At 42.8% G+C, this 15,275-nt stretch overlaps 1 pseudogene; it reads right to left on the reverse strand.

The window, feature by feature from the left end:
* Window positions 1-638: 638 nt before the first annotated feature.
* LOC119326017 lies at window positions 639-4,310 on the reverse strand (annotated as a pseudogene).
* Window positions 4,311-15,275: the final 10,965 nt, after the last annotated feature.

Below are 15,275 nucleotides of genomic sequence, written 5' to 3' on the forward strand. Positions count from 1 at the left end.
GTTCCTCTTGGGGGCATTGTCCTGGAGGTGGATCCGGTCAGAGGGATCTCTGGGTCGTGTGGATGTGTGTGTGTTGTTTGCCAAAAGGCGATGTTTGTATGGTTTTGGGTCTGGTTTTCCTCATAAACTGGACCAATCTTCTTCTCCTGTTCAATGAATTTAGCAGTAATGCTAACATTAAAAAAATACACGAGATAGAGGAGGATTGGGATCTTATACACCTCGTATTTCTGTATGGTTATTGTTTTTACATATAAGTTGTGTGCATAGTCTAAATCAGGGGACATAAGAAATAATGTGGATGTTCAAACGATTAGCTAGTACATCTATGTTTGCTTGAAGGATGTAACGCGTAATTGCCTGCTGATGCCAAATGGTATAACAAATTTGCACTCTAGTGAATTTTGAATACAAATCCTATTTCCTAGAGTGCAAAACTGCACATGCATCACATACATTGCAACACGTGCATGAATAAAAGGGGATGTATCTAGAATAAAAGGGGATGTATCTAGATGTATAGATATATCCTCTTTTATTCATTTTGATGACAAGTATTTCCAGACGGAGGGAGTATATTTATATAATTAACCACTAGCAAGTAGGAACACATCCGCTAGAGTCGTGCTATGCACAGGACAAATTTTGAACGATTCACACACGAAGATTGAATACTGCTGGACATGCATATGAGTGAGAAGGGCACTAGCCGCTGGATTTGCATGTTGTGCACAACTCGGGCACAAGTATCGTTTGTGGAGCAGTTTCACATTAGCTAATGGCGCATCATACTAGTCCACGTTTAAACAGGGCAACCCTACAGAATTGGTGTGCTACATATATAAGACTTACATACACAACAGTAGCATGCATTATCCAAAAGAGCAACATCCTAGTGTAATCCTCCAGGGCGGGGAGCCTCTGCTCATCGTCATAGCCATACATGATGCTGACCATCCTTGCAAAGTTGAGAGACGCCCCGATGAAGCTAGGTGGTAGTGTGGACTTTGTCTGAGAGAAGCATTCCCTGTTTAGATCCTCCCATTCACCCGCTATCATATCCAACATGTGCTTCTCCGCATCAGCATGAGGGTTTTCTCTCTGGTACAAATCCTTGTATGATCCGTCGAGCCCTTCCTGCAACTCATCCTGCATGGGACACATAATTTCTTTTTAGATCATGCCTAATATTGTCAATGTCAACTTGAATGCACACCCAGCAGGATATGGTATGAAATAACTCATGTAAATAATTAGTATTACTAATCACATAGTCGTGCGATAAATTTCTCGGTGTGTTCTGACCTTCGCACTCCCCATGTTATCCCAGAGCCTCATGATCTTTGCAGGGCAGGAGATGACCCTAAGGATGTGGTCGTTGTTGTCCTCTGTTAAATCATGCCCAAGCATGAATAAAAGATGCATAAATAAAAGTGGTGCTCCCGAAGTGATGACACCATTTCTTAGGTAGTCCTCCGATGTAGGAACCTGATTAGTAGATAGCCATTTTCCCTCGATCATGAATCCATCAAACAAAGTTGCCCACTGCAAGACAAAAGGCATGAATGTAATATTAATTCTTCCATTGTTATTTTCTTATATTTTATTTCATTACAATTAATCACAAATTATATAGTACACATAAATACGTGAGGTGGTACTTTTAATATATTTATTAGTTGCTTAGACAAATGAAACTAAAGAAAATGAAAAAACATTCGAGTAGACATACTGCTTGCTTGAGATGATTGATAGGATTCAGTCCACGCTCTTTTATGACCATATCAGCGATATCATTTGTGATGGTGTAAAGAGCCTTGTAACATGATATCATGTAACTCGGCAGTGACTCAGCAGCTGCAAGATAATATGCACTTTGCGCGTGAAACTTTTGTAATAATTTTTTTATATTATGTGTTCATGTATAAGATCGTGACTAACCAATGAGTTTGATTATACCATTAGCAAAAATATGCCATTCTGGGTATAAGCAGCCTTGAGTATGCAATGATTTCTCTTTTTGTATGAATGATTATAAAGCTATTAGTATATCAAGATATTTCTCGCAGAGGCCTAATGTTTATGTCAAACCAATCCTAATACCTCTTTATACATGATGTGTCAAAATTATAGAATTTTTAGTGTGCAATTAGACATATCTAAGATGTCATTCATTTACAAACAAATGTAATTATACTTCATTCCTAAAATTCAATGTTGTTGTTATTACGGGAACATCAATGCTCACATTTTGATTGCCTCATTAAAGAGAGAGAGAGCTCCTCCTGTGTGGCGACAAGATCAAAGATGTCATCCACAATGTAGACCATTGAGATAACCTTTGTGGCATCAACCCGATATCTTGAGAAGGAGAAACCCTCGAGGATAGTCATGGACCACATGTACCATTTCAGAACTTGGTCCCTTGCAGCTGGAATTTCTTGAGACAATCCCAAATCCACCCACCATCTGTGTCAAAATGAAGTTTTCATAGTAAAAAACCACCACACCGTTAATTGTGCCAATACATGAGCAAAAAAATATGTTAATCTATTAATTCCATGTGAGTTCTCTCTTATCAATATGCAGGTGGGCCAATGTCCGCAACAACTAATAATGGAAGGAGTGTATTTTATTATATTCATACCTCTTAACCTCTTGCATTCCACTTTGATGTTGCAACTTCTTCATCTGAAATTCTACAAGTGCTAGCTTCTCAATTGCAGTGTGCATGGTAGGCAAGTTCTGGAGGTAACTCAAATGATGCCTAGCCTTGTATTGCTTCAGGCTCACATGGTAGGGATGGTCTAGTGACTTCATCACATATCTCGCAAGGTTTGGCTCCAAATACTTAAGTGAAAATTTCAGGTGCTTGCTTGAGAATTCCTTTGCCTTGTAGAGTGAAGCTTCTCCCATGTTGAGGTGTGACATGTCATGCAAGCTCAGCAACCCTCTAAGGTCTTTGCTATGCCTAAGGTTGAAATCACCATTATCATTTGTGAACTTCTGAAGAACATCGTCTGCCATACACCACAAGAAGGGGTCTTAGGTGCATGTCATACATAATGAAAATAATACGTCTCATAAGAGGTGCTTCTATGCTACACACGGGACTGTTCTTTTTTATTATTAAACTTGGTTACTCTAAGGCTAATTTATTATTAGCAAAATTATCACATAAAATCACCATTGACAAAATTGCACTCAAGTTTCCAAACTGGTGTGTTTATCTAACCCAACACACTAAACTAGTATTTTACTGACCTGCCGAAACATAATATCCAACTTCTCTCATCAGCCTTAAGGAAAGGGTTGCGTCAAGTAGATCATCACCATGGAGGAGATCCACAGACGACTCCATTATGTTATCGATTTCATCCTGGAAATAGTGGTCAATGCAGAGGCGTTTGAGGTGATCAACCGTGCTCAACATTCCTTTGTTGCTTTTCGGATGTTGATGAAGCAACGCTTGAACATTCAATAGGCTTTCCCGGTATTGCACATAGAGCAAACTTCTTTTTAAAAAGAACAAAGTCTAGATAAGTGCAATATATATCATATATTATTTGCATTCAACAATTGGCGATATCATAGGAAAATAGTGCATCTAATGTAGGTTTATATTTTATTAACATAGTTGAGAAATTAACAATAAAAGATAGAGATTGAAATTGTGCTCATTCCAGAAACATCATAAATTATTTAATGAAACACACATTTTCTATGCCTCGCTGGTTCCTGAAGAGGAGTCATTATTCAAAGTTATCTTGAAAAGGCAATCCATGAATTGCTAGACTGTGGTTATAAGATTCTTGAGGAAGGATTAAATTTTTGACTCGATTTATACGACATCAATTTAGGGACGGAGACAGTATAATTAGCTGGAAAAAGGCACACAAACATGCTAATTGCATTCAAAGTACATTCTAATGTTGCGGTCTATATACCTGGAAGTATGTTTGTATCGTAAAAATATATACCTGGAAGTCAAAATCATCGGACAGCTCATGGGACACAGGCTCCCGCCCGGGATATATCACCGGCGAAGGGCGAAAGAAGCCACTGTTTCGGCCACTCTGGCCACCACTTCTGGCCACCGGCAAAGCCGAATGGAGCAATGGCGCGAAGGAGGAGAAGGAGAAGCATGCATGCGCAGCAGCCATCACTAGCCGACTAGCGTACTTAAATAATGTGATGTGTGTTACAGCTGATCGACTAGGCAGGCTACCTAATTAATTAGGTAACTAACTAGCATGGATGATATGGGATGAACAAGAGTACGTAGCAGGCTGCTGCTTCTGCTATGTCTTGGGATGGATGGGGGATATGAGCAATGCATGCATGCCCTCCAGATTTATAGAGGAGACGAGGTTGAGCAATGCCGCGTCGATCCTCCACCGAGTGGCGAGCCATGTGGAAAATTTACTACTAAACGTCATGCATGCGCTAATCAAGTTTAGTTTTTCGTCTAGGGCTAGTGCACCATGCATTCTTTGTTTGGAGAGTGAACCATGCATGCACCACGCACCATGCACCTTGCTCTGCACTCTGATGTCTAGTCTGGTCGTCGTTAGGAGACAAATACCGCGACATCGTTCGTGCACACGGTTTCTCCCTGCACTGCACCCACAAGAGCCACACACGTAAGTAGTACTACTCTATATAGCTATATTTGTACGTCCAGCCACGTGAACGTCCAGCCACACACGTAAGTACTCTGACACCTGGACAAAAGGGTCTAGGTAGTAGAGGGGGCCATCGAAAGGTCTCCAGATTGACCAGTTTTCCAACAGTTGCTGCCTGTCAAGCTCACGATTCAGTGTATTTCTAGACATTTATCGACCTGAAGTTAGCTTTCTTACAAATTTAGAAAAACACTCAGTTATGTCCATGTCAGCCGCAAAAAAATTATACTGTTGATGCATCTTTTACGTTATTTCTCTTAGAAAGCAGCCTATAGGTATATATAGAAGACAACCTACGTACTACTGAACCACTGCTGCCATTATCAACTTTGACCCCCAGCTGAACCATGCATGCACAGTAGCTAGCTACTAATAGAGCGGTCAAAAAACATTTACCCCCCAGAATGTAACATGTGGGTGTACAACGACTGGTACAGCTGGCATTGTCTCGTGTGTAAGTGGTGCTTTCTCGAATTCTTGGGTCAAATTGTTATTATTTACTTTTGGTTTGTTACATAGAAAGAGCACTGTTCATCCACGTAAAATTGATGTTGAACAGAAGATAGACGGGAAAACTAGAGAAAGGGACAGAAATGGCGGAGTATTCGCGGAGACTCATGACCCAAATGCGTCAATGGCCCGGTGAATCCCTCAGCACTGCTTCATTACCAACCTACAGAAGGGTCTTTTTTTTAGAAGAGAGGCGTCACGCCTACAAAAGGGATTGATCAGCCCACTTAAGTGAATATACCACTTCACAACCTAAAAAATAAAGATTTTCTTCGACGTGAATTCATATTTCTAGCTATTTATCGATCTGTATGTAGCTTTCTTACAGTTTTAGAAAAACACTTAATTATGTTTATGCTGTCCATGTCACCCGCAAAAATGTTATACCGTTGATGCATCTTTTAACAGTCTTTCTCTTAGAAAGCAGCTTATAGCTAGAAGACATCCAGGTGGGTAGTATTTCACGCTCTCTCAACATTATGAAATAGTGGTACAAATATAGCACCAAGTTACACCACAAAAAGTCACCATCGATATCTGGTAGGAGCATGCCACCAAAACAAAGAGAATCTCGTATCAACGAGAGATTTTCCATATCTGAGGAAACAAACATGTAGAGGAGAGTGACCTTTCACTACGAGGAAACAAACACTAGTAGGTTCATGCTATTCGGTACTAACATTAACGACGAAGAATAAATTGTTACTTTTCCACACCTTTTCTACTTATACGTCATTGCATACGTTGGAAGTCAAAAAGAACATAAGAAAACGTGTAGTATAAACTGATAAAATTGTATACGTGGCATAAAACTGCAAACGTAAAAATATGACATAAAATATAAATATAGACATTTTTTTGTGGTTTTACATGGTTATGACTTGTATCTTGCATTTCTGATGCCGATTTTTCATCAGGGGTCAGGATTTATGTAACTATTTGTATATTCTATATTTCTGATGCCGATTTTTCGTCAGGGGTCAGGATTTATGTAACTATTTGTATATTCTAAATGCAATGACGTACCAAAATCATGGTTCGAAAGTAACGTATTCCGGACCCTAGGCACTGAACAGCATTTGGTGTGCGTATGCGTTTGCTGCTATATTTTGTATCAGTTGATGGTGATCATGGGATAATGTGGAACTTGACCCTAAGAAACTTGAGTGGCTTACTAGGGAATTTATGTCCAGATTTGGATTGTGTGCTGTCAGTAGACTTCATACTGCTGAAATCTTCTCATTGTAGCCTGTCACACTTTTATAATCTGGCTACATTTTTTGTGACCATACATATTAAGTTTGTGATAAGTGCGTTGGTTATATACATTCTTGATACGGAGAGCGGAGATGATAAGAACTTCCTTCTAGAATTATATATCATGGGGTCGCTAGCTAGATGGTCCGAACGGATATTTCCCAGAAACCACAAATGTACACGACATTGACATCGAGTGATGTTTTTACTTTCTAGCTATTGACAAGCTGGCAATGCACTTGTGGATCTCAAGTTGTCGTCTCACGTACAGACATGAGAGACCGTGTGATGAAGTATCGTGACATATATACATGTATGGTCGTCATGCATGAAGTATCCGACTAGCTATGTACTACGTGTGAAAAGTATTATTTGGCTGGACACAACAAGAGTCGCTGCCTCAGCTATGTTGCTGTCTGGAGAGCCTGTTGGTTCAACGAATTACTTCTGAGATTGGCTGCAGTTCGGTCAGTGACCTAGCTATCATCACGTACAGGCTCACCCGAGTCCCTGGATTCATCAAAACTTTTGGCCATCTCCGCCTAGCTGGGCCCCAAGATGAAGCTCCGCCCTCTGGGGCCGGCTGGCTCAGCGGCCGGTTGCCAGAGGGCGGCCGTCCCAAGACTGCAGCGCTCCGGGTGGCCGGCTCCTAGCGGCCGCCCTCCAGAGAGGGCGGTAACAGGCAAGCAGCCACCACACGACTACGGGGCGACCGAGCTCCCATCAAGAGTACAAGACGAAGCATGGCTACAGTGAGGAACGACGCCTCCCACGCTCGAGACGGGCGTGGCTACAGTGCTCCGTACAGACGGAGATCTCCGCACGACGGAGCACTGTGCCGTATCTACCCTGACGTCGCTCCGGGCAGGCGGAGCCCTGTTCACCACGACGGCCTGTCGGTACGGCAGGCCAGAGGCGGGCCCTATCGGGCAGTGACCCCAGGGAAGACGGCGGAAGCTCAACCAGGCGGATTAGAGAGGGGCCGGCCTCCAGCAGGCGGCCGTCCCTTGTCCCGAGACGAGCACGCCATTAAGCTGATAAGACCAGGTGTGGCTACAGTGTCCTCCCACCAGGCGGCGGGACTGTAGCCACGCTAGGATGACCAAGCCCCCACCGCCAACGACACGGCTACAGCGAGCAGCCGCCAATCAGTCGGTGGGGCCCACCAGGCGGCGGGCCCCAGCGGTCGACGGAGAAGCCGGAGGCTGGAGACACTGACAGCCGGGCCCAGCGGCCGGCGAGGTTACCATTGTACCCCTGGGGGGTAGGCCTATATAAACCCCCCAGGCCACCCATGCAAAGGGTTCCCACACCATTAGAACTAGCCACCCCCTAGTGCAGGAAGAGAGCTAGCCTTGCCACCTTCTGCGTCTAGCATACAGCTCGAGGAGCACCATTGTATCACTTGTGCCTTAGTGATCATGCGGAGACCTCGCAGAGTAGGACTAGGGGTGTTATCTCCTAGGAGAGCCCCGAACCTGGGTAAAGTACGCCGGCGTTCGTGTCTACGCCTTATCCCGCTTCCAGGCACCGGCGACGTTCTACTCGCTCCCACCATGATAAGCCATCCATTGGCATATGTCGCACCCAACCCCCGACACCTCAACCACTTCGAGAAAATTATGCACGCCCTTAATGTACTCGGAGGTGTGTCTATCACCATACATCCATTGCCGGTTCATCTGCGTGCATTATATATAATTATGTGTGTCAAAAGTAAGAAAATCAGACAAATATCTACCTAAAGTAAGAAAATCAGACAAGTATCAGAAAGAAGATAAGAACAAGAGACTCCCCACTGTGGTGCCGGCGACGAGATCGGCGCGGGCGATCAACGGCGGTGAAAACGGGGACGGGGCGTGACGAACCGCTAAATCTAGACAAATCTCGAAAAAAATGAAGCTCCGAGGTCGATCTTCGAGAGGAGAAAGCTTAACTAGTGTGGCTCGGGCATTTCATCGAACACCTCATGTGCATAGGAGGTGAACTAGAGCACCAAAATGCCCTCTCATCGCCGGATTGAAAAAACATAGCACTGGAGTGCTCTGCCGCGGCGGTGGGTATATATAGGCAAGTTATTTGTCCTGGTTCATGGCATGAACCGGGACTAAAGCACCCCCTTCTGTCCCGGTTCAAGCCATGAACCGGGACCAATGGTTGTGGGCCAGGAGCGAGGACCATTGGTCCCGGTTCGTGGCTTGAACCGGGACAAATGGTTCCACACGAACCGGGACCAATACCCACGAGGCCCCGGCCGTCCCCCTGGGCTCACGAACCGGGTCTAATACCCCCCATGGGTCCGAACGGTAGCCTTGTTTTCTACTAGTGTTAGTACAAAGTTAATAGAAAGTTGGGTCATCTATTTCGAAACGGAGGGACTAGTAGACTTTCCACTGAGCTGATACCGCTTTTATGATTGATATTCGTTCAAGTTATTTCAATATCTAGTTTAGAAGAATTTGAATTCAAAATTCAATTGAATTTGTTCAAAATATGTTTGGTATTTCTCGGTAACCGTGGTAATCGAGAGTATTGCCCCCCACGAGAAAATTTGTCCATTCGGAATCCAAAACCTTGGTTATGACTTGTATCTTGCGTTTCTGATGCTGATTTTTCGTTGTGAGTCTGCTTGTATGTAAATATTTGTATATTCGAAATGCAAGGACATAATAAAACCATGGTTTGAAAATAACTTAATCTACACCCTACACTGTGAAATACATTTTGCGTGCATGTGTGTTTGCTACTATTCTGTATCAGTTGACACATTGCCCCAAGAAACTCAAGTGGCTTACTAGGGAATTTATGTTCTGGTTTGGGTTCCGTGCTGCCAGTGGACTTCATACTGCTATATCTTCTCAGTGTAGCCTGCCCCACTTCTATAATCTGGTTACATTTGTTGTGACCGTACGTATTAAGTTTTGTGATAAGTGCGTTGGTTATATATATATGCATCCTTGATACGGAGAGCGGAGACGAAAAGAACTTCCTTCTAGAGAAACATATATATCATGGGGTCGCTATCTAGATGGTCCGAAGGGATATTTCCCGGAAAACACAAATGTTCTGCATGACATTGACATCCAATGATATTTTTACTTTTTAGCTATTCGCTAGCTGGCACTGCACTTGTGGATCTCGTACATTTATTCGATGGTTGTCGTCTCACGTACAGACATGAGAGACCGTGTGTGGTGAAGTATCGTGATATATATACATGTATGGTCGTCATGCATGAAGTATGCGACTAGCTATGTACTACGTGTGAAAAGTATTATTTGGCTGGACACAACAAGAGACGCTGCCTCAGCTATGTTGCTGTCTGGAGAGCCTGTTGGTTCAACGAATTACTTCTGAGATTGGCTGCAGTTCGGTCAGTGACCTAGCTATCATCCCTTAGACTGGCTGGAGTGGAGCCATATTCAAGCTTACTCTAGAAGCAAAAGCGCATTTCGCTGCACCGTCTGTGTTCTGATTGATTGTACACTTGTTTTACTTTGGGCCTCTGAATCTCCTCTGGTTTCACCTTTGTGAGTCAAAGAAATTTCCTGTGGCGAATTTATATTGCATGAGAGAGTTTTTCTAGTGCACCATCCATTCTTTGTTTGGAGAGTGAACCATGCATGCATAAACCTGGGAATAGTTTGTAATCCAAACTAAACCCAGGCCAACCAATACATGTATAAGTCCAGCGATCCATCCAAACCAGACCAAATTGCAAATGCTACAATCCAAACCAATCCAAACTGAATGTATTTTCAAGCCAAATCCATCCAGACCTTTCTCTACGTTTAATTTGAACCCAAAGTTTCAAACCATGGGTCAGTCAACAACAACTGGAACAACCCCAAACTTAACCTGTATGTACAGAACTACGAAAGGTGTGAGGCTCCTACCAACGGCGGCTAGCTTGGTGTCAGGAGCTTCAGTATACGTGTGCGTGCACCGTAAGAGCAGATGGCGGCGCCGGCACGGTGGCCCATGGCCGGCTGCAGGACCTATCCGGACGTGTGCAAGACCCTTTGGCTTCCAGTTTCTCATCGGCTTCGTGACCATCACCTTCGTCGGCCACATCGGCAAGGTCGAGCTCACAACCATCTTCATGGTGACAGCGTCGTCGAAGGCCTCGTCTTTGAGTTCCTCGTGTTCTGCATGGAGTTGACTATTGTCACCAGAGATCTCGGTGGTGGCGAGGTGGTACGTGCGCTCATGTCACTCATCTCAGGCGGCGGTTGCACCTAAACCAAGCGTTGGTCTCACATTACGCTGACGGTGTGTGGTTAAACGGTCGCTAGACTGGTTTTTATCCGTGGACTAAAACGGTCTGAGACCAATTTATCTCTGTCCAGACCAAACCAACCCAATCTATTAATTACAAAAGTCCACACCAAACTAAATTACGATAGAGGCTCAATCCATTTCAACCGAACCAAAGCAGCCCAACAGGTAAACCAAATTGGAACTATGGTTCGAGACCAAACTATTCTCAGGTTTATGCATGCACCATGCACCTTGCTCTGAAGACAGAACTCTGATGTCTAGGTTTCTCCATGCACTGCACCCACAACTGGCAAGAGCCACACACGTAAGTACTCTATATACCTATATTTGTACGTCCTGCCATGTGAACGTCAAGATCTGACACCTGGAGAAATTAAAAGGCCATCGAAAAGTTTGCCGATTGACCAGTTTTCAATCGGTTGCTGCCTGTCAAGCTCACGACAATGTACGCATGCCACATATGTAACCTACTTATACTGAACCACTGCCGGCATTACCAACGTGACCCCCAGCTGAACTATGCATGCATATGTAGTAGCTAGCTACTAATAAAGCGGTCAAAAACCATTTACCCCCCTCCCCAAATGTAATACTCCCTCCATTCATTTTTACTCCACGTATAAGATTTTTGTCGAGTCAAACTTTTGAAACTTTGACCAAATTTGTATAAAAATATATCAACATCTACAATATCAAAATATACATAATATGAAACTACATTTCATAATGAATCTAAAAATATTCCTTTGGCATTGTAAATATTTGATCCTTTTTTCTATAAGTTTGGTCAAACTAGAGATGCTTTAACTTCAGACAAAAGTTATATGCAGACTAAAAAAAAGGAGGAAGTATTTGTGTACAACGACTGGTACAGCTGGCATTGTCTTGTGTTTAAGTGGCGTTTTCTGGAATTCTTGGGTCAAATTGTCATTATTTACTTACTTTTGGTTTGTTACATACATAGAGTACTGTTCATCCACGTAAGATTGATGTTGTACGGAAGATAGACCTGAAAAATAGAAAAAGGGACAGAAAGGATGGAGTCTTCACGGAAACTGGTGGCTTGGCAACGAGTCAAAGCTCTAGATCCAGTGTATCCCTCCGCACTGCTTCATTACTAGCAACCTACAGAAGGGACTGGTCAGGCTACCTAAGTGAATATATACCATTTCGCAACCTAAAAAATAGTTTTTATTCAACACGAAATTGTATTTCTAGCCATTTATCGACCTGAAGGTAGCTTTCGTACATATTTAAAAAAACACTCAGTTATGTCCATGTCACCCGCAAAAAAATTATACTGTTGATGCATCTTCTCTACTCTTATAAAAAATTAAGTTGGTGATAAGGGTGTGCCTACCATCTTGCAATATAGACCGTCCGATCTATATCTTACCCGCACCTCTCTCCACATTTGCAGATACTTCCCTCGTTCATCCTTATCTCTCACAACCTCATTATTGAGCAATTAAAAAAGAAAGCATCTGAAACAATCTGGCATGGCGGCCGCTGCCGGCGTCGTCCATCCCCATGCCTCCGCTCAGTCCGACGACCAATCACCACCAGGCCCCACTCTTCATCACCTTATCTCTTCTCTTTCTTGAGATATCATTAGTTTTACACATGAGATTATTCTCACATAGGACAAGCACAACAGGTGTTTTGTAAAAAAAGCATCTTCATGTCCCATTCAATGCACGAGCATCTTGCTAGTTTACATTATTTCTCTTAGCAAGCAGCCTATATATAAAAGACAACCTACGTGCTAAACCACTGGTGCCATTACCAACTTTGACCCCCAGCTGAACCATGCACGCAAGTGGCAAGCCACTAATAGAGCGGTCAAAAAACATTTACCCCCGCCCCCCCTCCCCAAATGTAACGTGTGTGTACAACGACTGGTACAGCTGGCATTGTCTCGTGTGTAAGTGGCGCTTTCTGGAATTCTTGGGTCAAATTGTTATCATTTACTTTTGGTTTGTTACATACAAGAGCACTGTTCAGCAACGTAAGATTGCTGTTGAACAGGAGATAGGAATAAAACATACAACTCAAACCAATCACGATCATCAATCAACCCATAGGATAAAACGAATCTAATCAAACATCATAGGATGGTCATACATCATTGGGTAATAATATATAGCATCAAGTGATACGTCTCGAACTTATCTATAATTTTTGATTGTTCCATGCTATTATAGTATCAATCTTGGATGTTTATTATGCAATTATATGTAACTATATCATTTTTTGGGACTAACATATAAACCTAGTGCCCAGTGCCAATTGCAATTTTTTTTCATGTTTTTAGCTTTTCAGGAAATCAATATTAAAAAGAGTCCAAATGGAGAATATTTTTTTTTGATTATGGACCAGAGGGGACCCTAAAAGCTTCGGGAGAAGACTTGACAAGCCACGAGGGTGCGACAAGCTTGGGAGGCGCCCCCAGGCTTGTGGGCCCCTCGTGGCACCTCTTAGCCTAATTCTAGCACTATAAATTCTGAAATATCCCCCCTGCATCAAAGAGTCACCCGAAATACCTTTTCCGCCGCCGCAAGTATCGGTTCTCGCGAGATCCCATCTAGAGGCCATCCCCGGGCACTCTGCCGGAGGGGGGATCGATCACAGAGGGGCTCTACATCAACCTTGCCGCTATTCCGATGATGTGTGAGTAGTTAATCACAGACCTACGGGTCCATAGCTAGTAGCTAGATGGCTTCTTCTCTCTCTTTGATCTTCAATACAATGTTCACATTGATGTTCTTAGAGATCTATTCGATGTAATCACTTTTTATGGTGTGTTTGTTGAGATCGAATGAATTGTGAGTTTATGATCAGATTATCTACAAGTATTATTTGAGTCTTCTCTAAACACTTTTATGCATGATTATTGTACCTTTATATTTCTCTCCGATCTATTGATTTGATTTTGCCAACTAGATTGATTTTTCTTGCAATGGGAGAGGTGCTTTGCAATGGGTTCGATCTTGCGGTGCTCAATCCCAATCCCCATCTCCAAATGTAACATGTGTGTACAACCACTAGTACAGCTGGCATTGTCTCGTGCGTAAGTGGCGCTTTCTGGAATTCTTGGGTCAAATTGTTATTATTTACTTTTGGTTTGTTACATACAAGAGCAATGTTCAGCAACGTAAGATTGATGTTGAACGGAAGATATACAGAAAAAATTGGAAAAGGGACAGAAAGGGTGGACTCCTCGTGGAGACTCATGACTCCACAATGAGTCAATGGCTCAATGCGCTTGATCCAGTGGATCCCTCATCACTGTTTCATTACCAACCTACGGAAGGTTCTTTTTTCAGAAGAGAGGCGTCACACGTACAGAAGGGATTGATCAGCTCACTTAAGTGAATATACCATTTTGCAACCTAAAAAACAAGTTTTCCGTCAACGCAGATTTTTATTTCTAGCTATTTATCGGTCTGCATGTAACTTTCTTACAGATTTAGAAAAACACTCAGTTATGTTTAGGCTGTCCATGTCACTCGCAAAAAAATTATACTGTCGATGCACCTTTTGTGGTCTTTCTTGTAGAAAGCAGCCTATAGATAGAAGACATCCACGTGGGTAGTATTTCAGCTCTCTCGGCATTATGAAATGGTGGCACAAATATAGCATCAAGTTACACGACAAAAAGTTCCCATCGATATCTCATAAGAGCTTGCCACCAAAAGAAAGAGAATCCCGTATCAATTAGAGATTTTCCATATCCGAGGAAATAAACATAGAGAGTGACCTTTTACTATGAGGAAGCAGACAGCAGTATGTTCATGCTATTCGGTACTAACATTAACGGCGAGGAATTAATTGTTACTTTTCCACACCCTTTCTACTAATACGTCATTGCATACGTTGGAAGTCAAAAAGAACAAAAGAAAATGCATTACTATACACTAATAAAATTGTATACGCATCCTAAAATCACAAACGTAAAAAGACAACACATAAAATGTAAATAATGACAATTTTTGGTATGGTTTACATGGTTATGACCAAGGTTTTGGGTACTGCCAAAAAATCTGGATACCGGGCGGTATGCGCGTTTCTCGACGCTCCACAAGAAATACCCATCCCAAGCAAAAAAGATAAAAAATACATTTTTTAAAATTTAGTAAAACACTCTACCTCGCAGTTACATCAACATTCTTAGTTGTGGTGTCGTGGTAACCTACTCTTTTGTGCCTCGAGAGGTAGCTGGTTGGAGTTGCCTTCTTGCACTTTTTTTTGTTCATTTCTCAGAACTGGTAAGTAAGAAAAGTAAAAATAATAATGACCCAAAGAGTCGTACTCGCAACCTCAAACCGCTTAGCACGCACTCCCTCCGTTCCAAAATAGATGACTCAACTTTGTACTAACTTTACACTAGTAGAAAACAGGCATTTGTCCCGGTTCGTAAGGGCCTTTTGTCCCGGTTTAAGAACTGGGACAAAAAGGTCGGTACTAATGCCCTCCCCCTTTAGTCCCGGTTCTTACACGAACCGGGACAGATGGGCCTCCACGTGGCCACTGCGGGCAGCC

This window comes from Triticum dicoccoides, chromosome 6B, assembly GCF_002162155.2.
Source record: "Triticum dicoccoides isolate Atlit2015 ecotype Zavitan chromosome 6B, WEW_v2.0, whole genome shotgun sequence".
NCBI classification, from domain to species: Eukaryota; Viridiplantae; Streptophyta; class Magnoliopsida; order Poales; family Poaceae; genus Triticum; species Triticum dicoccoides.